Source organism: Mobula birostris, chromosome 26 (genome assembly GCF_030028105.1).
Source record: "Mobula birostris isolate sMobBir1 chromosome 26, sMobBir1.hap1, whole genome shotgun sequence".
Taxonomy (NCBI): Eukaryota; Metazoa; Chordata; class Chondrichthyes; order Myliobatiformes; family Myliobatidae; genus Mobula; species Mobula birostris.
Genome location: NC_092395.1, coordinates 25,589,385 through 25,615,044, shown reverse-complemented (window position 1 = coordinate 25,615,044; position 25,660 = coordinate 25,589,385). Strand labels below are relative to the sequence as shown.

General features: G+C 46.4%; 1 protein-coding gene across 1 annotated transcript in view; it reads left to right on the top strand.

Annotated features, from left to right (window-relative positions):
• Positions 1–2,242: 2,242 nt before the first annotated feature.
• LOC140188118 (proteinase-activated receptor 3-like) overlaps positions 2,243–25,660 on the top strand; it is a 40,255-nt gene continuing 16,837 nt past the window's right edge. The window contains exon 1 of the mRNA XM_072244082.1: positions 2,243–2,304. The gene's annotated coding sequence lies outside the window, so the exon portion shown is untranslated. The remainder of the gene's footprint in view (positions 2,305–25,660) is intronic.

Sequence of the window (25,660 nt, the reverse complement as noted above, 5' to 3'; positions counted from 1 at the left end):
ATAAAGACACAATATTTGCTACCCTCCATTGTTACCTCACCCGTGGCAAACAACGATGCAAATAAACTGTCAGGGCTCCTCTTGCTTTTGGCTATAACAGGTCAGGCCCTGGATATTTGTTTACCTTCATACGGGTTCAGACATCCGACACCTCCTCTATTGTAATGCGAGTTAACCCCAAGACGTCCCTATTTACATTTCTTAGTTCCAAAGTCCTTATGTCTTCTGCCACAGTGATATTTATTAAGGATCTTTGACCATTTCCTGCAGCTCTGCAGAAAGATGTCCCTTTTGTCTTTGAAGGACATAATTTTGTCTCTAGTTACTCTTTTTCCCTTAATACACTTGTACAATTTCTTTGGATTTTCCGTAATCTTCTGTTCCAAAACTAAGTTATTCCTCCTTTTGGCACTTCTGATTTCCTCCTTGAGTACACTCATGCAGCCCCTATACGCCTCCAGGGATTTGCTTCACCCCTGATGCCTGACCTCGCCCGGCCTCCTCTTTTTCCTGGCCAGTGCCTCAGTATCTTTTATTATTTAGGGTTCCCAAATAAATACTCCTGCTAGCCTTGCCTTTGCTCAGACAGGAATGAGTAGTCAGATTTTGACCTCCCACTTCCTCACCTTTGAAAACCTCCTACTAGCCTGTAAGCAACCTACTCTAATCACCCTTTGTAAGCCCCTGTCTCATACTGTCAAAATTCGGTTGCCCCAAACTAGAACTTAAACCTGTGGGCCAGTTCTGTTTTTTTTCCTCCCCCATAACCATTTTAAAACTAAAAGAACATGGCCACTGGTCCCAAAGTGCTCCCCCACTATCACCTTCTGGCCCACCTTGGTACCCAAAAGTAGTTTGAGCTTTGCTCTCTCGCTAGTAGAGAGCAAAGTAGGGTCTTCTATATGCTGCCCAAGAAAACTTTCATGAACACACTTAACAAATTCCACCCCATCTAAACCTTTAACAGTATGGTCATCCCAGCCTATGATAAGGAAGTTAAAATCCCCCATTATAACAACCCTATTATTCTTACAACTCTCCCTGTATAGTTGTTCTTCTAATTCCTAATGGCCATTAGGGGGCATATAGTACAATCCCAATGATGTGATCATTCCCTTCTTATTTCTCAGCTCCATCCATAAAGCCTCACTGGATAATCCTGGACAAATTTCATCTCCAACTACTGCTGTGACTTTCCTCTTGATCAAAAATGCAACTCTTTTTCTCTCTAGCAACACACACAAAAAATGCTGGTGAACGCAGCAGGCCAGGCAGCATCTATAGGAAGAATTTTACCTCTTACGGAGAGAAATACCTCTTCCTATAGATGCTGCCTGGCCTGCTGCGTTCACCAGCACTTTCTGTGTGTGTTGCTTGGATTTCCAGCATCTGCAGATTTCCTCGTGTTTGCGTCTTTTTCTCTCTGTTCTCTACTCTATCCCACCTAATTATTAAGCAGCCAGTCCTGTCCCTGCCTTACAACGCACACTAAATGCTGGGGGAGTTCAGCAGGCCAGGCAGCATCTATGGAAAAGATAAACAGTGGTTGTTTCAGGTGGAGACCCTTCATCAGTCTTGTTTAACTTTTTCCTTGGATGCTGCCTGGCCTGCTGAGCTCCTCCAGCATTTTGTGTGTGTTGCTCGGAATTACAGCATCTGCAGATCTTCCTGTCTCTGTCCCTCCTTTAGCCATGTTTCTGTATTGGCCATAATATCCCAGTCTCAGGCTACGTCCACACTATGCCGGATAATTTTGAAAATGCCGGTTTCGAGTAAAAACAACAGGCGTCCACACTAAGCGTTTTTCAAAATATCTCTTTCCACATTAGATGGATATTTGGGCAAATCTCCTCCTACTGGGCATGCGCAGGACACACAGAAAACAAGCCAAGAGGAAGTGGTGTACTTGGTGCGCGTTTGTCCAGTTACAGAGTAGAAAAAGTTAAAAGGAATTGCTCTTGGCTCTCGCGCAGGAGGACTTAAAATTAAAAAAAACAAATACTGTAGCATATGGAGGCAACCGACAGGGAGTTCACAGACAGTATGACCCGGCTGATGACGAACATTGAAAAACTGACTAACTCTGCTGTATTAATAAATCACCTTGTTAAATGTATAAAACATGACTACATCAGTGTTATCTTGCATTTCCATACAATGTTACATTAGGCTGTTACACATCTATTGTCAGAGAAGTACTTGAAGTAAACCGCCTTGGTTCTTGCTTCTTGATCCTCCAAAATATTCCACATGGAATTTAAACTGGAGGTCCTTCATACAAGCAAGGACAGAAAACAGGGCAAAGTGAGTATACTTATTTATTCAGTAAGCTATGGGTCAAAGTATTTGGTGAGTACATTTCTAACTCTTCTGGCTTCAGTCTTGTTGCTGTCTGTTCTGAAATTGTTAGGTTCTGCGAAGCGCAGAATCAAATATCGCTGTGATGATTGTACGCTCTATACAGTAAAGTAGTAATAATAATAAGAAGAAGAATAAGAATAATAAGAAGAAAACAATGAAATGCCGGGCTGCGGCCATTTGTTCCGGCACGTCATGACAGCGGTTTTAAAAAGCTCCGGTTACCCCGTACACACTGCAACTGATATTAGGTGTTTTCAGATATATTCACTCTGGAGACCGTTTCTGAAAATCTTCGTTTTCGGGGGCTAAAAATGCCGTTTCAGTGTGGACGGAAGGTCAAAACGAAGAGAAAAAGCTTTGTTTTCAAAATTATCCGGCGTAGTGTGGACGCAGCCTTAATTAGCTAGCCAGGCCCTAAGTTCATCTGCCTTACCTGTCAGGCCTCTCGCTTCAAATTAAATGCAATTTAATGCAATAGGCTTTCCTGCCATTCTCCAGCCTGTCAAGCCTATTCGACTTTCTGTCACTGACCTCTACCTTTCATTTGTCTCACTGATGCTCTTGTTAATCTAGTTTACTGTGGCACTAGCAGCTGTACCTGCCAGGATATTAGTCCCCACGCACCCCCCCCCCCCCAGTTCAGGGGTAACCTGCCTCCCTTGTAAAGGTCCCCTCATCCCCAGAAGAGATCCCAGTGGTTCGAGTAGCTGAATCGCTAACCTCTGCACCTCTTTCATGGCCACACATTCCTTTACCATATCCTCCTATTTTTACCCTCACTAGCACGTGGCACTGAAAGCAATCCAGAGATGACTACTGTCAAGGTCTTATTTTAAACAATGTCTCTAGCTCCCTATACCCACTCTGAGGAGCTCTCCCTATGTTATTTGTGTCAGTGTGCACAATGGCTCCTAGGTGCTCATGCTGCCCCTGGAGAGTGTTCTACATCCGCTCAGTGACATCCTGGACCTTGGCACCAGAGAGGCAACACATTATTCCGTGTCTCTTTTGTGTCCACGGAATCTCCTGTCCGTTCCCCACCCCTCACCCAACCCTCCAATGACTGAAACCCCGTCGCTGGAGTCCTGTCAGCCTTCACGCTTCCCTGATGAGTCTCAGAGCTTGTCCCAGTGCCACAGACCCAGCCACTTCTGCCTTCTTCCACCCCACTGACCAACAGTTTCCAAATGGTATACTTGTTACATTGGTCAGCACAACAGTGTGGGCCGAAGGGCCTGTAATGCGCTGTAGGTTTCTATGTTTTGTAACTCCAGCAACTAATCAGAAGTAAAACACTGGAGCATGGAGAACATGCTTGCTTTAGTGAGGAGCTCACTTATGACGTGATGGCATAATGATGAATGCCATTCAGGTACTTCTTACATAACCTGTAATGGGTTCTGTAAACAATTAAAGCATACTTAATCAAACAATATATTTAGAATAAAGTAAAGGCATCAGTTAGTCTTGCGAGACCATGGATCAGTGCCTGGAAAGTCTTCACTCTCCAGGGCGCAGGCCTGGGCAAGGTTGTATGGAAGACCAGCAGTTGCCCATGCTGCGAGTCTCCCCTCTCCACGTCACCAATATTGTCCAAGGGAAGGGCATTAGGATCCATACAGCTTGGCACCGGTGTTGTCGCAGAGCACTGTGTGATTATGTGCCTCGCTCAAGGACACAACACGCTGCCTCGGCTGGGGCTCGAACTCACAACCTTCAGGTAGCTAGTCCAATGCCTTAACCACTTGGCCACATGGCCGCACATTTAGAATATTACTCGAATATTACTCAAATATTACTGAAATATTTTAATCAATGTGAAGGATTTCTTACTCTTGTGGGATAACATCTTTCCTGACAAGGGAGGTCACTCCGCATGACAGGTGAGACTTGTGGCTGTGAAACAACCTCAGGTTCTGGGGCTTCTTCTGTGGTGGTGGTTGTAGGAGTTGGCTCTGGGACTGCAGGAAGTGGTTCTAACTGATCTGGACACCTTTAACAATTGACTCTACTCTCCTCAGCTGGTTAACCAGTCATCTCCAGATGACATCAAATGCAATCTCCACTCTGTAGGTGAGTGGTCCACTTCTGTCCTTAGTCTTTCTGAGTTCCCACTTTTGATCTCCAGGAGTGAAGCATTGAACCCCCTTGTTTGACAAACCTTCAGTTTGTCTCAGCCGTTTGTCCTGCATCCTCCTGGGATTGGGTTTGAGGAGATCCAAGCGTGAACACAAGGGGTGACCAAGTAACAGTGTAGCTGGTGAGTTGTTGACTGTGGAGTGTGTTGCATTACATACGTAAGCAGGAAATTGGCGAGCTTCTGGCTCAGCGTTAGTGTAGTGTGTTCTGCTGGCATTGCTCCCAGTGTGTTCTTTAGACTGGGCAAACCTCTCCACCAAGCCACTTGTAGCTGGGTGGTACGGTGGAGATATAATATGTCTTATTCCATTCATTTTTAGGAATGATTGGAACTGTTTATTCTCACACTGTGGTCCATTGTCACTGACTAAGTGTTCTGGAACACCAGTCCTTGCGTAGAGGTTTCTCAATACATCAACAGTGTGCACACAGTAGCGGAGACTATTGGGAACACTTCTGGCCACTTTGTAGCTGCATCCACTACCACCAAGAAATTTGTGCCCATGAATGGTTTGCCAAAATCCTCATGAATCCTCTGCCAGGGCAATGCAGGCCATTCCCAGGGATGGAGAGGCGCTGCTCTTGGCACTGTCTGGACATGTTGGCATTCTGCAGAGTACACAGCAAGCTGCCCGATCTGCTGATCTATCCCAGGCGCCAGGCAAAGTTTCAAGCCAATGCCTTCATTTTAGCTATGCCTAGATGACCGGCAGGTAGCTCCTCCAACACTAACACTCAGCTTGAGTGGTACAACAACTCTCAATCCTCGCAAAAGGCAACCTTCATCAAGGACAAGATCATCCTGGCACTGGTGAAAATGGGGAAACTGGAGTTTCCGTTACACATTCCAGCCGTTTCGGGTGGCCCTGTAGGACTGAGACCGTGTGGGGCCTTTCCTGGTTTTCCTTTGGGTCATCATCTCTGCCGTAATAGGGGGACTTTCGACTTGTGTTCAGGAAAATACGTCAGGAAGGATGTCTTTTTCAGTAAATTTTCTGGTACTTCCTTTTCCAAAGGTAAACAGGATAATCCATCGGCATTTCCAAGATTATTCATCCTCTTGAGTTCAATCCTGTAATTGTGTCCTTAAAGAAACAGAGCCCATCTCTATATTCGTGCTGCTGTTGTTAGTGGAACACCCTTCTGTGGATTAAAAATGGACACCAGTGATTAGTGATCAGTTATGAGGGTAAACAAGTACTGGTTGAAACGTTTTACACCCCAGACCAGAATAAAGGCCTCTCTGTCAAACTGTGCATAATTTTTCTCTGCAGCACTAAGGGAACTTGATACAAACGCTATAGTCTGTTCACTTCGTCACTCATGGATGCATGTATACATTAAGGCGAGGCGTCACAGGCAAGCTTTGCTGGATGACGTGGATCATAATGTGTGAGTACAGAGTCTGACGTTACCATTTCCTTTGCCTTTTGGAAAGCCACCTCACACCGCTTTGTCCATTGACATTTCTTCCCAATCTGTTTTCTCTTCTTCTTCTTCAGTTGTCCATCAAAATCCGATGACGACGTCCACTCCTTTAAAACAGTGAGATCTTTGATGACTATACAGTCCTATCCTGGACCCTCAAGCTGTATTGCAGGTGGGACATGTATATGTGGTAGTGGTGGCAACCGTGGCTGCATTTCTCCTGGCTCCCTTCTGCTGTCTTCTGGTTGTTCTTTCCATCTCCAGAATACGAACCCTGTCCCTGCATAGCTGTCGCCAAGCTGTAGTATTGAGTTCAAGGGGTGGAGCATAGTAGCCATGTTTGGCAGGAACCTATTATAGTAATTAACAACTCCTAAAAAGGACCACAATTCTGACACATCCCTTGGCCTTGGAACATCCACCACTGCTTGAACTTTCACAGCACACTTGTGTGATCCTTGTGCATCAATGATGTGACCACAATAAGTGATATTTAGTTTAAAGAATTCATACTTGTGTCATGCTCTGACCCCATAATATTCTAATCTTTTGAACAGTATCTTGAGATTTTGGAGATGTTCCTTGTCATCTTCACTGGTTACAATATTACTCAAATATTACTGAAATATTAAATATACGATATTGTTGTCAAGGGAAATGGCCACAGGGTTTTCCTGCACTCTCTGCCTACTTCCTTTTCCCTTCCCAGAAGTAACTGAGCTACTTTCAGGCAGGCCATGTAAAAATTTCCTGCTCAAATGGTTAGTCTGTGCAGCTGTAAAAACAAAACTGAGGAAGACATCCCAGATCCCGTACTTAAATTCCCTCACACTATGAATGCCAGCATCTCATTCTCCAGAATCTCTGTGCTCGCACAATAGCGATGCCCAGAAGGGATAGTGGTCTTCATTGCTGTACAATATTCACCAGCCAGACTCTGGTGAGGTCTGCGGGGTCCTGCGTAATCTGAGCATCAGACGAGCACAGCCATTGCTTGGCAACTTGGAGCAAGGAAGGAGCAGCAGATGATCAGTACCCTGACCAGCAGGTGGGGCTGCAGGAGGAGGAAGACACAGTTCCAGAGCTACAGCACTGGGAATGGCCACCCGTCCTTGCCACAGGCTGTGAGGTAGCACTTGATTCAGTAATGACCACTGCTGTCTGCACACATATTCTCAAATCATTTGCACATCTGCTGGCTCATTTAAGGCAGTTCAGCTTCTGAAGAATGATCCTCACTCAGTGTGATATAATCACTTCGTCCTTCCATACTCTGCAGCCACTTGCAGCCCCAAATGCAAATAAATTCCAGAGATTCATGTAATTTAAAGTGCATGCAGATCTCATTCCACCTTAAACAAACAGCTGAAGCTAATATTTTTTTTATTTGTCTCATGTACAGTGAAAAGCTTAAACACAAGAGATTCTTCAGATGCTGGAAATCCTGAGCAACACACACAAAATGCTGGAGGAACTCAGCAGGTCAGGCAGCATCTATGGAGAGGAATAAACAGTTGATTTTTTGGGCTGAGACCCTTCATCAGGACTGGAAAGGAAGGGGGCAGAATTCAGAATACAAAAATGGAGGGGAGGAGAGAAAATATGTAGATCAAATCATTACACAGTGCATTGAGTTAGAATAAGATAAAACAATGACAATGTAAAGTGTAAAAGTTACTGAAGAGGTGCAGAACAGGTAAAGTACAAGATCATAATGAGGTCAAGAGTCTATCATATCATACAAAAAGATCCTTTGGTTAGTTCTCTATCTCAGTCAGATTTTGCAACCATGACTTGATTAGAAGAGGAAAAAAATCACAATAATAGCCTTGCACGTGAATGATTTTTGTTTGTGTGTTCATCAAATCAAAAACGATCAGAAAGCAGGAGAAATCGAAGGATACTGGTCAAGCCAAAAGTGGATACCTCAAGCTGACTAGCTTCATAGCAAGCAACCCTACCTCCATGTAAATGCTCATCAAAATTAGCTTTTTGCCCCAGCAGAAGAGTACATTAGAAACATGACAAACGTAACCTACATAGGGAGAGCAGATGTGGTGAAGATGGAGGAACTGAGAGAATGGAATGCCACTTTGTAAAAGTGCCATCCCCCTCTCTCAGTTCCTCCATCATCACCACATCTGCTCTCAGGATGAGGCTTTTCATTCCAGAACTAATGAGCTGACCTCCCTCTTCAAAGGAAGGGGCTTTCCGTCTTCCACCATCAACGCTGCGCTCACCCCCATCTCTTACATCTCACGCATGTCTGCCCTCGTCCAATCCTCCTGCCACCCCACCAGGGATAGGGTTCCTTTAGTCCCTCACTGACCACACCTGTAGCCTTCGTGTCCAGCACATAATTCTCCATCACTTCCACCGCTTCCAATGAGATCCCACCACCGAGCACACCTTTCCCTCTCCTCCCACTTTCTGCAGGGATTGCTCCCTATGCAACTTTCTTGTCCATTCATCCCTCCCACTGATCTTCTTCCTGGTACTTATCCTGGCAAGCTGAACAAGTGCCATTCCTCAGGTTTTCATGTGTGTGTGTGTGTGGTGGGGAGAGGGGGGTGGATTTGGGGGCTGATGTGCCTATACTGTTTTTGTTTGCTATTTTTTGCGAGATTTGGGGGTTGATTATCATACTGCCTTTCCTTTCTTTTTCTTTTTTTTCTAAGTTTCATGGCTATCCAGAGAATAAAAGAGTTTCAGAGTTGTATACTTTGATAATAAAATGAAACTTTGAACCTGCCCCTACACCTTCTCCCTAACCACCATTCAAGCCCCAAACAGTTCTTCCAGGTGATGAGACTGTTCACCTGTGAGTCTGTTGGAGTCATAGACTATGTCCAGTGCTCCCAGTGTGGCCTCCTGTATATCAGTGAGACCCAGCATAGATTGGGAGACCGCTTTGCCGAGCTCCTACTCTCATTCTGCCAGAAAAAGCAGTATCACCCAGTGGCCACCCACTTCAATTCTACTTCCCACTCCCCTTGCGACGTGTCAGTCCGTGGCCTCCCCTACTGCTGCGGTCAGGTTGGAGGAGCAACACCTTATATTTTGTCTGGGTAGCCTCCAACCTGATGGCATGAACATCGATTTCTTAAACTTCTGGTAATTTGTGCCCCCCTCCCCCCTTTCACCATTGCCATTCCCACTTCATCTCCTTACCTACCCAACACCTCCCTCTGGTGCTCCTTACCTACCCAACACCTCCTTACCTGCCCAACACCTCCTTACCTGCCCAACACCTCCCTCTGGTGCTCCTTACCTACCCAACACCTCCTTACCTACCCAACACCTCCTTACCTGCCCAACACCTCCCTCTGGTGCTCCTTACCTACCCAACACCTCCTTACCTACCCAACACCTCCCTCTGGTGCTCCTTACCTACCCAACACCTCCTTACCTACCCAACACCTCCTTACCTGCCCAACACCTCCCTCTGGTGCTCCTTACCTACCCAACACCTCCTTACCTACCCAACACCTCCTTACCTGCCCAACACCTCCCTCTGGTGCTCCTTACCTACCCAACACCTCCTTACCTACCCAACACCTCCCTCTGGTGCTCCTTACCTACCCAACACCTCCTTACCTACCCAACACCTCCTTACCTGCCCAACACCTCCCTCTGGTGCTCCTTACCTACCCAACACCTCCTTACCTACCCAACACCTCCTTACCTGCCCAACACCTCCCTCTGGTGCTCCTTACCTACCCAACACCTTACCTACCCAAGACCTCCTTACCTACCCAACACCTCCCTCTGGTGCTCCTTACCTACCCAACACCTTACCTACCTAACACCTCCTTACCTACTCAACACCTTACCTACCCAACACCTCCCTCTGGTGCTCCTTACCTACTCAACACCTTACCTACCCAACACCTCCTTACCTACCCAACACCTCCCTCTTGTGCTCCTCCTCCTCCTCCCCTTTCTTCCTTGGTCTTACACAGAAACATAGAAAACCTACAGCACAATAGAAGTCCTTCGGCCCACAAAGTTCTCCCGATCGTATCCCTACCTTAGAAATTACTAGGGTTACCCACAGCCCTCTATTTTCCTAAGCTCCATGTGCCTATACAAAAGTCTTTTAAAAGATCCTGTCATATCCACCTCCACCACCGTCACCAGCAGCCCATTCCACGCACTCACCACTCTCTGCCTTAAAAATTACCCCTGACATCTCCTCTGTACCTACTCCCAAGCACCTTAAACCTGTGCCCTCTTGTGGCAGCCATTTCAGCCCTGGGAAAAAGCCTCTGACTATCCACACGATCAATGCCTCTTATCATCTTATACACATCTATCAGGTCACCTCTCACCCTCCGTCGATCCAAGGAGAAAAGGCCGAGTTCACTCAACCTGTCTTCATAAGGCATGCTCCCCAATCCAGGCAACATCCTTGTAAATCTCCTCTGCATCCTTTTTATGGTTTCCACATTCTTCCTGTAGTGAGGTAGTCACCTATCAGCTTCCCAGCCCTTTAATTCACCCCTCCCCCTATCCCAGTTTCATCTATCACCTACCACCTTGTACTTCTTCCTCCCCTCCCCCTACCTTCTTGATCTAACTTCTCATCTTTTTTTTCCAGTCCTGATGAAGGGTCTCAGCCCTGAAACATTGACTGTGTACTCTTTTCCATAGATGCCGCCTGGCCTGCTGTGTTTCTGCAGCATTTTGCGTGTGTTACAATGACCTAAGTGCAGGTTAGGGTGGAGAGAAAGAAATGTAGTGCGATGTAGAATTAGAGTTCCTCAGCTTGGTTGAAAAACCTGATGGCAGTGGGGGGAGAAGCTGTTCTTGGACTTTGGAGGTGTGGGTCTTCAAGCTCCTGGACCTTCTGCCTGATGGCAGATGGGAATGGCCCTGAGGGTTGGGGTGTGGGAGTGGGGGTACGGTTAACAATGGATTTTGTCTTCCTATGATGCCCTTGGTAAGGGCATCAAAGGTTACAAGGGAGAAAGCAGGAAAATGGGGTTGCCAGGGAAAATAAATCAGCCATGATCAAATGGCATAGAATACCCGATGAGATGACTATCCTAATTCTGCTGCTATGCCTTATGGTCTTGATGCACTATCAATTACTCCAAAAGACTGGAAGTAGAGTAAATACTGAAAGGCATTTATTAACAGTAAAATGGTTCCATGTCCATGCTGTATGTCTGTCCGGGAATGTGGAAGGAGCAGTGACACAGGTCCTTTGGTTCAAATCATCCCTGTTGGCCAAATTGCAAGCAAGTCATATTTGCCTGCACCTGGCCCATATTCCTCTAAATCAGGGGTTCCCAAGCTGGGATCCACAGACCCCTTGCTTAATGCTATTAGTCCATGGCATAAAAAAGGTTGGAAACCCCAGCTCTAATCTTTCCATATCCACATACCCAACTTTTAAATGTCGCAACTGTACCCATCTCTACCACTTCTGGCAGCTCACTCTACATACCCACTACCCTTTACGTTCAGAAAGGTATCCTTCACAATACCTTTAAATTTTTCCTCTCGTATCTTAAATCTATATTGTCTAGTTTCAGATTTCCCATCCGCCCTACCCCACAGTGCTGCCCACTCAGCAGCTGGTATTATGTTCGTATAAAATAACTAATAACGCAGGCTTTAGGCTGTGATTTTAATAACCACAAGGCTAATCCCCTTCCACACTTTAAGCCATGAAGCAGACCAGTTAAGTAAATAGTGCTTGTGTTTTTAGTATTTTTGTGCCGTGCCTTTTGGGAATTAGAACTCTACCATCCCACTGGACATCACAGTACCAGGTACTGCAGCATACATTCAGCATTCTTGGTATTTTTAACCCTCCCGACTTTGAGTGTCCTGATCAGCTGCGTCACCATCTGGTACAGGAATTGCAAGGCATCTGACCGCAAGTCCCTACAAAGGATTGCAAGGTCTGCCGAGAGGATCATCATGGTCTCTCTTCCATCCTTCAGAGATATTTATCGGGAACACCGTGTACGCAGGGCCCTCAGCATTTTCAATGATCCCTCCCAACCATCCAACAATCTCTTTAACCCCCTACCATCAGGGAGGAGCTACCAAAGCATTAGGACAAGAACTGTTACGACGGGAAACAGCTTCTTCCCCCAGGCAGTAAGAGCGCTGTCGTCCCTGCCACCACCCAGCTTTCAACACACATGAAGCACCAATAGTGTTATACTGTTTACTTCTTAAACTTGTGTCAGAAATGCACCTTAGTATTTGTTGAATTACTAGTGGTAATATGGGGTGTATGGGGTGCAGGGAGGGGTAGCACCTCTGGTGGGGGAACATGACGCATCCTTTTCAAGGCAGTTTGTCCACCTTTGGTCCCCACCTGGCACTCAGCTCTCACCTGTGGCTCCCCGTATCTGTTTGCACGCGACAGCAGCCACACCCCGGGCAACGGCTTCAACAAGCCGGCTAAACCAGGTGAGGGTAGCCGACGGGTCTCAAATCCTCAGTGAGATGGAGAATTGTCTACCTAGCATGTGAAGACGGACTCCGTCGGATTGAGCGGACGAGACCAATGGAAGGTCCAACAGTCAAGAAGGCGGTCCCCGCAAGTGTCATGGAACGTGTAGAGCAGGACAAGACACAGAAGACGTCCTGGTCATCCACTGCGCCTAGTCCCATCTCCAGCCGCCTCGACTCTGTCTTGCCACTGGATCCAGATGGGAATTGGGAAGAGAGAGTGAGGCTGACGCTGCGCAACTCTCCCTGAATTAAATCCAAATCACGCGCTAGTCTCGACACCATCATCATGGTGTTGAGGTCCTCATCGACATCAACGATGGACGAATGAACAACAGCGGTAATATCACTTTATGTGTTGTGTGTGTGTAATATATGTTCTGTGTTGGGCACCTTGGTCCAGAGAAATATGGTATTGTTTGGCAGTATACATGTGTATGACTGAATTAGGATAAACTGATCTTGAGCTTGAATAACAGAACAAACCTGTCATTATAGTTTGGTAAAATGGAAACTAATTTTTAAGCACCTGAACAAGGAGTAGCACAAAGTTTTACAGCCTCTCTCATTCTTGAATACATTATGGATCCACACATTCATATATTTTTAGACTATTATGTCATAGAAAAAGCCTGTGAACCATTTCCAGATATACACAGGAGCCCAGGCCCACCACGCTCAGAACTCCAAAAAAAATCACATGCAGGCAAAATGGTTGGTTAGAGTTACTTAACAGACATTACACACACAATCCACGGTTTAAGGTCAAAAACGTGTGCATTGCAATCTCAAGCTTAAACAAAAACATACTCAAGATCTCATGGGAAATTTAAACCATTCCAGCATTCAAGTCCTTAACTGATAACTACAGAAAAAGAACAGAAATATTAGAAGAGAGCTGCATGAAAGAGTCTATTGATGAATGACAACACTTCGAGTGTCATACTACAACAGATGTTCAAATCCTGACTTGTCAAAACTGGAAGTCTGCGCATTCAGACACAAGCAATATCAGGGACTGACTAAACTCAAAATTCTACCCAGGATTTTGGAGGAATTAACAGACCTTGAAGCAAAACCTGTGGTTTACCAAGACTTCCAAACTCTGACATTAGGAGTTAATTTAGCTACAGGAAAATAAGCAATACATTTTAAATTTACAATGTACTGTTATAGTCATTATTTGGAACCTGGATAAACCAAGATGGGCTAACATGGTAATTATATTAATAATTAGCCATTAATATTTTTGTTCATTGTTGACCAGCCTCTACTTAGAAACTCAAAGCCAACAGGTCAATGAAATGGTCATCTAGGCAACCCAATAGCTAAGATTCACTCAGGTACACCTGTGCACATGTTTGTTAATGCACATTCAGGCAAATCAACACACACAAAATGCTGGAGGAACTCAGCAGGCCAGGCAGCATCTATGGAAAAGAGAAAACAGTCAATGTTTCAGGCCAAGACCCTTCACCAGGAATCAGCCAATCATGTGGCAGCAACTCAATGCATAAAATCATGCAGACATGTCGTGAGGTTCAGCTGATGTTCTGAACAAACATCATAATGGGTATGACATGTGATCTAAGTGACTTTGACTGTGGAATGATTGTTGGTGACAGATGGGGTGGTTTGCACATCTCAAAAACAGCCGATCTCCTGGGATTTTCACACGCAACAGTTTCTAGAGTTTACAGAGAACGGTGTAATAAAAAAAATCCAGTGAGCAGTAGTTCTGTGCACGAAATTACTTTTTTATTTTATTTATATACAATGCAGAATAGGCCCTTCCAGCTGTTCGAGCCATGCTGCCCAGCATTCCCCCAGTTTAATCTTACCCTAATCACAGGGCAACTTACAATGACCAATTAACCTACTAACTGCTATGTCTATGCACAGTGGGAGGAAACCGGAGCACCCAGAGGAAACCCACGCGGTCACAGGGAGAACATACAAACTCCTTACAGGCAGTGTCGGGGATTGAACCTGAGTCACCTGTAGTGATAGAGGTCAGAGGAGAATGGCCAGACTGGTTCAAGCTGACAGGAAGGTGAGAGTAACTCAGGTAACCATGCGTTACTACAGTGGTGTGCAGAAGAAGATCTCTGAATGCTCAACATGTTGTACCTTGAAGTGGATGGACTACAGCTGAAGACCATGGACACACACTCAGTGGCCACTTTATTAAGTACAGGAGGGACCTAAAAGTAGCCACTAAGTGTATCTAAAGATATACAGACAAGGCTTATTATGTTATCTATAGTCCACTGGCACCAATGGAAGACATTAATGATGTCATCCATGATATTCAGCAGAATAGAGAGATTTCATCTGATGGTGAAGATCAATACTAGGTAAAAATTCAGGTGAGACACATCAGTAAAAAAAATGAGAAAGGCAGAATGAATAAAGGCATCATACAGGGAAATTTGAGGCACATAATCAAATCAGGATGAAATGCATAGTGTGACTAACCTCAAGTATCTCAAAATGAATTGTGAAAAACGGTACAAATTGTAACAAGCTCTTCCAGTTTGAAAGTATTGTCAAATATAAAGAATAAAACCAAGGGAAAGCAAAGCAAATTTCACAAAAAGCAAATTAGCAGTCACTAATTGCAAAGAAGATACTTCCCAAGCAAATGGATGATTAAAATAAATAAGAATCAATCATTGAACAAGTCCTAAGGAATGCTACGAGTTTGAAGTGTGAGGTCAATAAAGAATGTGCACCTCCAGTTCGAAACTGAATTCTCTAGATCAAGTTCAAATCCTCTCTGACATAAAAGCCATTTCACTTGATTGACTCCTTTTCTGGTAGCTACTTGAGAAATACAGCTCATGTGAAATAAATGCTCTGTCAAAAATCAATTCACTTTGCTCAGATGGACCACAGCACTTGACTTCTGTAGCACCATCTGTACTTGATCACACTTTCAAAAGACAACCATTTCCCGCACCCAGCCCCCACAGCAGCTTTGGAAACATGGGAGGAAAATCAAAACCCAGAAAAGTTCAACAGCTAACTCTCAATGGACCGGGTCGAAATTCCCTGAGAAGCACAGGGGATGACTAGACTGTAGCACTCACTGCACCAACTTCCTCTCACAGACCTTCAAACTAAATTACAGAACTTTTCAAAGTGAGCCCAAATAAATGCAGTGGCCTTATTATTGCAAGTAGCCAATAAAAAAAAAACAAACCATAACCTCAACCTGGTCTGCCATTTCAAATTTGGTAAATATCCATTTTAAAAACCACTGAGATTACCTCAGGGAAACTGAAAGCAATAGAAATGGTGGACTGACACACTTGGAATCTGACAACTGAACTCAAACTTCACCCACTACAACTCTCAGACTTACTTTCAAGGACCTGTGTTCTCAGTATTAATTTTATTTGCACAGTGTGTTATCTTCAAGAAAAGGGAGATAAAAGAAACTTGATTGAGTGACAAATCAAAATCTTGCACCAGGAATGGCTTCCAATTATCACCACCACAGGTTGATTTTTACACCACAGAGCTGAGATTATTTATGTCCAAGGAGTTTGGGCACTACTGGCTATTCAAAAACCTCATTGGTGCACTCACACTCAATGGGCACCACGGTGGCATAGCGGTTAGTGCCAGTGACCGGGGTCCAATTCTGCCCACTATCCGTAAGGAGGCTGTACACTCTCCCCATGACTACATGTTGGTCCGGTTTCCTCCCTGCATTCCAAAGCCGCACAGGATCATAAGCTAATTGGTCATATGGGGGTAATTGGGTGGTGCAGGCTCACTGGGCAAGAAGGGCCTGTTACCATAGTAACATGCACACAAAATGCTGGAGGGACTCAGCAGGTCAGGTAGCATCTATGGAGAGGAGCGAAGAGCCAATGTTTCGGTCCAAGACCCTTTATCAGGACTGGAAAGGAAGAGGAAAGAATACCATGTAGTATCTCCAGATCAGGAGTTCCCAACCTTTTTTATGCCATTAATTATTTATTAATCACAATTTATTAATCCTAATCTGAATGTGGGAGGAAACCAGAGCACCCTGAGGAAATCCACATGGTCACGGGGAAAACCTACAAACTCCTTACAGACAGCGGCTAGAATCAAACCCGCTCGGTGATCTCTCACGAAGAGATCTTGTTAACCGCCATGCCTTTAACTACCTTCTCTGAGTGAGTCAGGTCAACTGAGATTATGACTAGCAAAAAGTTACCAATTTTAAATATAAACAGCATGAACAATATGAAGAGAAAAGGACAAGGATGGGGTGAGAAAGAAGGTAAATAGTAAGGAAAAAGGTTCGGAGGGGAAACAAAGGGCAAGATGAGGAAGAAATAAAACAAAAATGACAGCTCAGTCAATGGATCTCAACCAGGCAGGAAATTAGATGGAGAATGAAGCATTTGGACTGGTGAGACTGATGACGAATAGGAGATGAAAATGACTCTTATACCAAAATACACTCAGAGGCCACTTTATTGTGTACACCTGCTCATTAATGCAAATATCTAATCAGCATTATCATATGGCAGCAAATCAATGCATGAAAAGCATGCAGACATGGTCAAGAGGTTCAGCTGTTGTTCAGGCTAAACATCAGAATGGGGATGAAATGCGATCTAATTTGACTTTGACCATGGAATGTTTGTTGGTGCCAGACTGGGTGGTTTGAGTACCTCAGAAACTGCTGATTTCCTGGGGTTGTCATGCACGTGTCTCTAGAGTTTACTGAGAATGATGTGGAAAAACAAAAGCATCCAGTGACTGGCAGTTCTGTGGCTGAAAATGCCCTGCTAATGAGGGAGGGTAGAGGAGAACGGCCACACTGGTTCAAGCTGACAGAAAAGTGACAGTAGCTGAAATAACCACACGTTACAACAGTGGTGGGCAGAAGAGCATCCCTGAATGCACAACATGTGGAACCTTGAAGCGGATGGGCTACAGCAGCAGCAGATCACAAACATACACTCAGTGGCCTCGTCATTAGCCATCTCCTATACCTATAAAGTGGCCAAGTGTTTGTATATAGGTGCTGTAGACTGTGAAGTGAAGGACTGAAGCTGAATTTCTCCCTGAAATAAAAGACATTCACAGGAACGGCTAATGCATTTGGACAGCATTGCTGAATTCAAGTTGCTTCTTTGGCAGAAAGATTGATCTGTATTGGCAGATTTGTGAAGAAATCAGGGTCATGATTTTCAGAATCCCTGAAGAACACTCCAGCACCACAACTTGTGGGCATGACAACCACTCTTGTGCATTGATCTGTGCTATTAAGGGAAACAGAAAGGCTACAGGATCTGTAACATGAACAGCAAGAATTTATCACAGCAAGAACCTTGAAAGACTACCACAAGGGCACCCTGGGAGCCTATTAAATATTTGATAGCAATTGTTTGAAGCATCGGCCCTAGTGACTGCTGAAACATCAATGCTGGACGAAGAGAAAATGAGCAAGCTGAGAGGGGAGAGTGTAGACTGCGGGGAGGGGAGAGCGTAGACTGTGGGGAGGGGAGTGAGAGCGGTTGAGATGGTGGTGCAGATCTGAAGGAGATTCCATCTGTGCGTTCTGCAAAACGCAGGCACCACACTCTGGTCACCCGAGGAAAATTACTGAATTCTAATTTTTGAGACACAGCGAATGCACCTAGCTACACGAATGTTACCTCCCGCTCCACAGAAAAGATGACTGAACCAGCACCTTTGTTAACTCAGCCTTACAAGTTAAGGAGTGCAAATGACTTTTTAATTAATCTTAGATGTTCAAAGTTCAGCAGATAGCATTACAGCACCAGCGATCGGCATTCAATTCCTGCTGCTACAGTCTACAAGTAGTATGGATGCTGTCCCTGTGATCGTGTGGGGTTTCCTTCCACGTTCCAAAGTCACATGGGTTCGGGGTTAGTGAGTTGTGGGCATGCTATGTTGGTGCCAGAAGCGGGACAATACTTGCGCACTATCCCAGCACATCGTCAGACTGTGTTGGTCGTTGATGCAAACGATACATTTCACTGTATGTTTCAAAATACAGGCGACAAATAGAGCTAATCTTAAAAGGGTCCCGGCTGGAAACATTGACTGTTCTTTCCCCCCCCCCCCCATCGCCTTTATTCAGGGTCTGTGGGAGGAGCCACAGGGGCAGTCAGCAGAGGGGTGTGTCCAGACAGGTACCCCAGTTACAATATATATAAGGTAATATATAATATATAACAGGTACCCCTCCCCCTCCAACTTTCAAATCCCTTACTAGTTCTTCCTTCAGTTAGTCCTGATGAAGGGTCTCGGCCTGAAACATCGACTGCACCTCTTCCTAGAGATGCTGCCTGGCCTGCTGCGTTCACCAGCAACTTTGATGTGTGTTGCTTGAACTTCCAGCATCTGCAGAATTCCTGTTGTTCACAATATATATATATGGTTTACCACATTCACCCCTCCTTTTTAAAAAAGAGAGTCTCGTGGGGTGAAGTGACTGACAATATTTAAAACAAGTATATTTACAGGTCAAGTCTATCAGGCGGTCGAGTCCGTCACTGTGATCCACTATGAAGTAAGTGAACCCTCTCGACCATCGGGGAGTATTTATTGCTCCTCGCATGTTTCCGGAGCAGCACTGGCCCCGGGGACGTCAGCCAAGTTGGTAGGATGGTTCCAGTGGTCGACTTCCTGGGAAAAGAAAAGAGCCGCTTATGAGGGGCAGCATTGGTGGCTGTGCATAACAGGGAGCGGATGGAGTGGAGTGCCTCGGGAAGGACCTCCTGCCAGCAGGAGACCGGCAGTCCCTTTGACCTGAGGGCTAAGAGTGTGGCCTTCCACACCGCGGCATTCTCCTTCTCCACCTGTCCATTCCCCCGGGGGTTATAGCTCGTGGTCCTACTAGTTGCAATTCTCCTAGCCAGCAGGTACTGGCACAGCTCGTCACTCATAAACGAGGACCCTCTGTCACTGTGGATATAGCATGGGTATCCGAGCAGAGTGAAGAGCTTTTATAACTGACGTGGTAGTGGTGTTGGGGCAGGGGATGGCAAAGGGGAACCGCGAGTACTCGTCGATAAAGTTAAGAAAGTACACATTGCGGTCGGTGGAGGGAAGGGGGCCCTTAAAGTCGACACTCAGTCGCTCAAAGGGGCAGGTGGCCGTGATGAGTGGTGCCTTTTCGGGTCGGTAGAAGTGCAATTTGCACTCTGCGCAGACTTGGCAGTCCCTGGTCATCGTCCTGATCTCCTCAAGGGAGTAAGGCAGCTTCCGGGCTTTCACGAAGTGGAAAAGCCGAGTGACCCTCGGGTGGCAAAGGTCTACATGTAGGGCATATAGCCGGTCAATCTGCGCGCTGGCGCACGTTCCCCAGGATAGGGCATCGGAGGGCTCGTTGAGCTTCCCAGGCCTGTACATGATGTCATAGTTGAAGGTGGAGAGTTCGATTCTCCACCTCAGAATTTGATCATTTTTGATTTCGCCCCGCTGTTGGTTATTAAACATGAATGCGACTGAGCGCTGGTCAGTTAGCAGGGTGAACTTTTTGCCGGCAAGATAGTGCCTCCAGTGCCTAATAGCTTCCACTATGACCTGGGCCTCTTTCTCTACCGCAGAGTGCCGAATTTCAGGGCCTTGAAGGGTACGAGAGAAGAACGCCACTGGTCTTCCTGCCTGGTTGAGGGTAGCAGCCGGTGCAAAGTTGGAGGCGTCACTCTGTATTTGGAAGGGAATGGCCTCATCCACCGCATGCATTGCTGCTTTGGCAATGTCCCCTTTAATGCAGCTGAAGGCCGCGCAGGCCTCAGCTGGGAGGGGGAATGTGGTGGACTTGACCAAGGGGCGAGCCTTGTCTGCATAGTTAGAGACCCATTGGGCGTAATATGAAAAGAAGCCCAGGCAACTTTTGAGGGCTGTGAGGGTGTTGGGAAGAGGGAGTTCCAACAGGGGGCACATATGGTTGGGGTCAGGGCCAATGACTCCATTCTCCATGACACACCCAAGGATAGCAAGTCGGGTGGTCCCGAACACACACTTGTCCTGGTTATAGGTGAGATTGAAAGCTTTGGCCGCTTGGAGAAATTTTCGGAGGTTGTTGTCGTGATCATGCCGGTCGTGACTGCAGATGGTGATGTTATCCGGATATGGGAACGTGGCCTTCAGTTGGCACTGGTCCACTATCTGGTCCATTGCCCTCTGGAAGACAGATACACCATTTGTGACACTGAAGGGGACACGCAGGAAGTGATAAAGCCTGCCGTCCGCCTCGAAGGCGGTGTAAGGGCGGTCCTCCCGGCGGATGGGGAGCTGGTGGTAAGCGGATTTTAGGTCTATGGTCGAGTACACCTTATACTGTGCTATCTGATTGACCATATCCACGATGCAGGGTAGAGGGTACGCGTCGAGCTGCGTGAACCTATTGATGATCTGGCTATAGTCCACGACCATCCTATTTTTGTCCCCATTCCTAACAACGACCACCTGGGCCCTCCAAGGACTTGTGCTTACCTCAATGACCCCCTCCCTAAGCAGCCTCTGCACCTCCGACTTAATGAAAGCTCTGTCCCCCGCGCTGTACCTCCTGCTTTTAGTTGCCACGGGTTTACAGTCGGGGGTCAGGTCGGCGAACAGCGGTGGGGGAGGGATCTTGAGGGTGGAGACCGCAAGTGGTGTCCGTAGTGCGGCAGTTGGCATGGTGTTGGGTGGGATGTGCGGGTCGGTGTGTGTGTGTGGTCAGTCACGGGGTATGTGACGTATTCCTACAAAACTGAGGATTTCGGACAGTGATTGGTGGGAGGGGCTCGTCATACTCCATTGTCATGCTTTTCAGGTAGTTCTGGAAGTCGAGCCCCAATAGCACAGGGGCACACAGTTGAGGCATGACCAGTAATGTAAATTCTCGATATTCTGTGCCCTGCACCACTAGCGTCACTACACAATCCCAACCCCCACCCCTGGATGTCTGTTGTATGCGACCCGGAAGCCATGGTGACCCTCTGACTTACCGGCCGTGTCGCGAGTCCACAACGCTGCACCGTGTCCGGGTGGATAAAACTCTCTGTGCTGCCCGTGTCAAACAGGCAGCTTGTCCTGCACCCCTCCACCAGGATGTCCATCATTGACCTTGCCGGCTGGTGGGGAGCGCTTTGGTTGAGGGTCACGGAGGCCAGAGTTGAGTCGCTGTATTGGTCCGGTGTGGTGGGGTGGCTGGTGAGCACCCATGGGTCGTAGGCGGTGTGAGGTGGCACCGATTAAGATGGCCGCCCGCATGTCTCGCACATGGTGGTGACATGCAGGCAAGATGGCGACCCCCATGCCTCGCACGTGGTACTGCTCGATCCCGCTCGCGGTTTGGACTTACAGGCCTTGGCGAAGTGGCCCTTCTTTCCGCAGCTGGAGCAGGTAGCTTCTCGGGCCGGGCAGCGTTTCCGGGGGTGCTTCTCGAGTCTGCAGAAGCAGCACTTCGCGGACTCGCGACTGGCAGCAGCTGTGGTCGATTCACCGGCGGGTTGCAGGGTCTGCAGCGTCCATGAGGCCGTCAGGAGATCGCGTGCCTGGAGAGCGTCAGAGTTGTGCAGAGCGGCCTCCAGCATGTCAGCCAGCTCAATCGCCGAACTTAAGGTAAGATCGGCGTGTTCCAGCAGCCGTTGGCGCACATACACTGACCTGGTCCCCGTGACGAAAGTGTCTCTCACTAGGATCTCCACATGCTGTTCGGCCATCAGCCCCTGGCAATCGCAGGCCTGCACGAGTGTCTGTAGGGCCCGGATGAGCTCAGTGCTCGAATCTCCAGGCCGCTGCTGCCTCATCACTAAGCGATGTCGCACATAGATGGTGTTTACCAGCCACAGGTATTGTCTCCTGAGGGCGCTCATCGCGCTGTGGTAGCTTGGCTGGTCTCTAATCATTGAGTAGACCCGTGGACTGACCCTGGAGAGAGGAACTCTACGCTTCGCGGCGGACTTGGTCACTTCAATCTCCTCCAGGTATAATTCGAAGCAGGCCAGCCAGAGTTCAAAAGCGTTTCCAGCTTCAGGTGTTTGCGGGTCGAGGTCTAACTTGTCAGGTCCCAGGACGTGTTCCATGCCTTAAAATTACTGTTAATAAAATTGATGCATTTTCAATTACTCCAGAAGACTGGAAGTAGAGTAAATACTGAAAGGCTTTTATTAACAGTAAAATGGATCCACATCCATGCTGTGTCTGTCCTGGACTGAGGGAGGAGCAATGGCACAATCACCTTTATTCAGGGGTCTGTGGGAGGAGCCACAGGAGCAGTCAGCAGAGGGGCGTGTCCAGACAGGTAACCCAGTTATATACATGGTTTACTACAGGTCTTAAGGTCTAAATAATCCTCTTTGAAACATTTATAATCAATTACGTTAATGGCTAGTCTGGAGCAGGATATTACAACAATTGGTGCTTCAGCAAGGTACTTACTGGAACTAAAAGCAGCTACTGTAAATGTTAAAAGTTTCACTCCATCAAGGCAAACACTAAGTGGCACTGAGGGCTCGCTTGATCTTTGCAACCAAATCACTACCCGCAGGGCAGTTCCACCTTTCTAAGTACCGATTCAGTATTCATTGTTTGATCAGCTGTCCCAGCCCAGAGCACTGTCAGCAAGACTTTATGAAATAGTTCAAGTTTATTGTCATCTGACTGTACATACGTAGAACCAAAAGAAACAACGTTCCTAAAATAATTACAATGTCAGAACTTTACAATAATGAGCCAAGGGACGCCCATCTGCATAGCAAGTCACCAAGATGAGCTCTTGAACCTCATGTATTAGCCAGATGATATCTCAGATTTGTACTGTTACGTAACCGGCAACAATGAATATCAATTGAGTCAGGTTATATAAAAACAACCAAACATTTATTAAACACTGATAAACAATAAAAAAACAAACGAAAACCTTAACCGGAAATTAACCACTATGTGGACATTCTACAAACCGCCACTCAGTACTGGTTGTTAAAGCGATAAATGTGAAAACAGTTCTTAAAGCGGTAAAGTCAAACACAGTTCTTAAAATGGTGAATTCGAAAGTCCAACAGATTTATACATTCAATTGGGAGAGACTTCTCTGGAGAAGGATTTCTTCATAGATGCAACTTTCCTGCTGGTTCTGTCCAAAGGATTCACGACGAAGGAAATAAATGGCTTAAAAGTAACTGACCTTTCTTTTGACAAGCAAATCCTGCATGAACTACCTTGTTCTTTTGGCAGGAGTTATCTTGACGCAGGTCGCTACTTCTTGAACGAAGACTCAATAAGGTCAATCCTTTGTTAAACTGCCGAACGATACCAACTTCTCTTAATCCTTCAGGTCCTGTACTTCGATAAAGTCTTCACTCTCCAATAATACTGAAAAGGTACATCAACAAATCTGGCATAAATTGCCAGTCCAGCACTGTTGTACCTTACAATAGAACATAAAACTCCTTTTTAATAATGAAACTGCGTCATAAAAAAAACACGCAACGGAGCAGAGCCTCAGGCTAACGTTCTAGCTGGAAAAAAACTAACTGCGTCACCAGGGGTCTTCCCTTTTATACCGGTGGTGAACGTGTCATCACGTGACCTCACATCGGCAGGAAAATTACATCAGGTGACCTCCAAAAGACCATTACATCATTCTCACAAGAAAGTCACAAGATCTCCTTGAGGTATGTAACAGTACATCTTTCTGAAAAGAAACCCAGCAACAACCAGGCTGCTGCATCACAGATTCCATGAAGTACTCTGAGTCACTCCATGCAACTTCATGCCATGCACCTGGTGCTGGTCTCATGCAGCCAGCCTCTCTGTCCAATCACTGCATGAAGATCACCTCAGCAGGGTCTCAGGCATCTGCTGTCCCCAGCCACATGGGGCAAGTTTCCAGCAGGTACATGGATGCTCAGCTTGTGCTTGGAGTGATAGATGCACACAGACCCCAAAGCCTAATCTCAGTAAGAGAGGGGGCGAGGAAATGAAAGATCGAATCACAGGTCTGTTTCTCTTCCACGTGCTAAAGAAGTGCTGGAACAGAGCAACAAGACCTAAGGAGCCTTAGGTCCCACACCAGCAGGTTTAGGAATCCTACAACCATCAGGCTCCTCAAACCAGCATGGGTAAATTTACTCACCTCAATTCTGAACTGATTCCACAACCTTTGGACTCACTTTTAAGGACTACAACACATGTTCTCAGTAATATTTATTTATTCTTTTTTGCTTTTCTTCTTGCCTTTGTATAGTTTGACATCTTTTTGCACTTTGGTTGTTTGTGTGTATTTTTCTCATTGATTCTATGGTATTCCTTTGCTCCGCTGTGAATTCCTGCCAGAAAACAAATCTCAGGGTAGTATCTCGTGATACACACATGCTTTGATTCTCAAGAGGCTTCTTCCTGGTGAAGTGGGAAATGGAGGGTGACACCATGGCAAACAAAGCACAGGATGAAGGTGGTTGAAGTGGGATAGGCGATTCTGTGGATGCAGGAAAGAAACACAGATGGTAATTTGTCTCCCAGCTGCCAGGGTCCAGGATATTTCTGATTGCGTCCACGATATCCTGAAGTGGGAAGGTGAATAGTCAGAGGTCACGGTTCATATTGGTACTAACGACATATGTAGGAAAAGGGAGGAGGTCCTGAAAACAGACTACAGAGAGTTAGGAAGGAAGCTGAGAAGCAGGACCTCAAAGGTAGTAACTTCGTGATTACTGCCTGTGCCACGTGACAGTGAGTATAGGAATAGAATGAGGTGGAGGATAAATGCATGGCTGAGGGATTGGAGCAGGGGGCAGGGATTCAGATTTCTGGATCATTGGGACCTCTTTTGGGGCAGGTGTGACCTGTACAAAAAGGACGCGTTGCACTTGAATCTGAGGGGGATCAATATCCTGGCAGGGAGGTTTGCAAAGGCTATTGGGGAGAGTTTAAACTAGAATTGCTGGGGGGTAGGAGCTGAATTGAAGAGTCGGAGGAAGGGGCGGTTGGTTCACAAATAGAGAAAGCTTGGAGACAGTGCAAGAGGGAGGATAGGCAGGTGACAGAGAAGGGATGCGCTCAGACCAAAGGTTTGAGGTGTGTCTATTTTAATGCAAGAAGCATCATGAACAAAGTGGATGAGCATAGAGCATGGATCAGTACTTGAAGCTATGATGCTGTGGCCATTACAGAGTCTTGGATGATTCAGGGGCAGGAATGGTTACTTTGAGTACCAGGCTTTAGATGTTTCAGGAAGGACAGGGAGGGAGGCAAAAGAGGTGGGGGTGTGGCACTGATCAGAGATAGT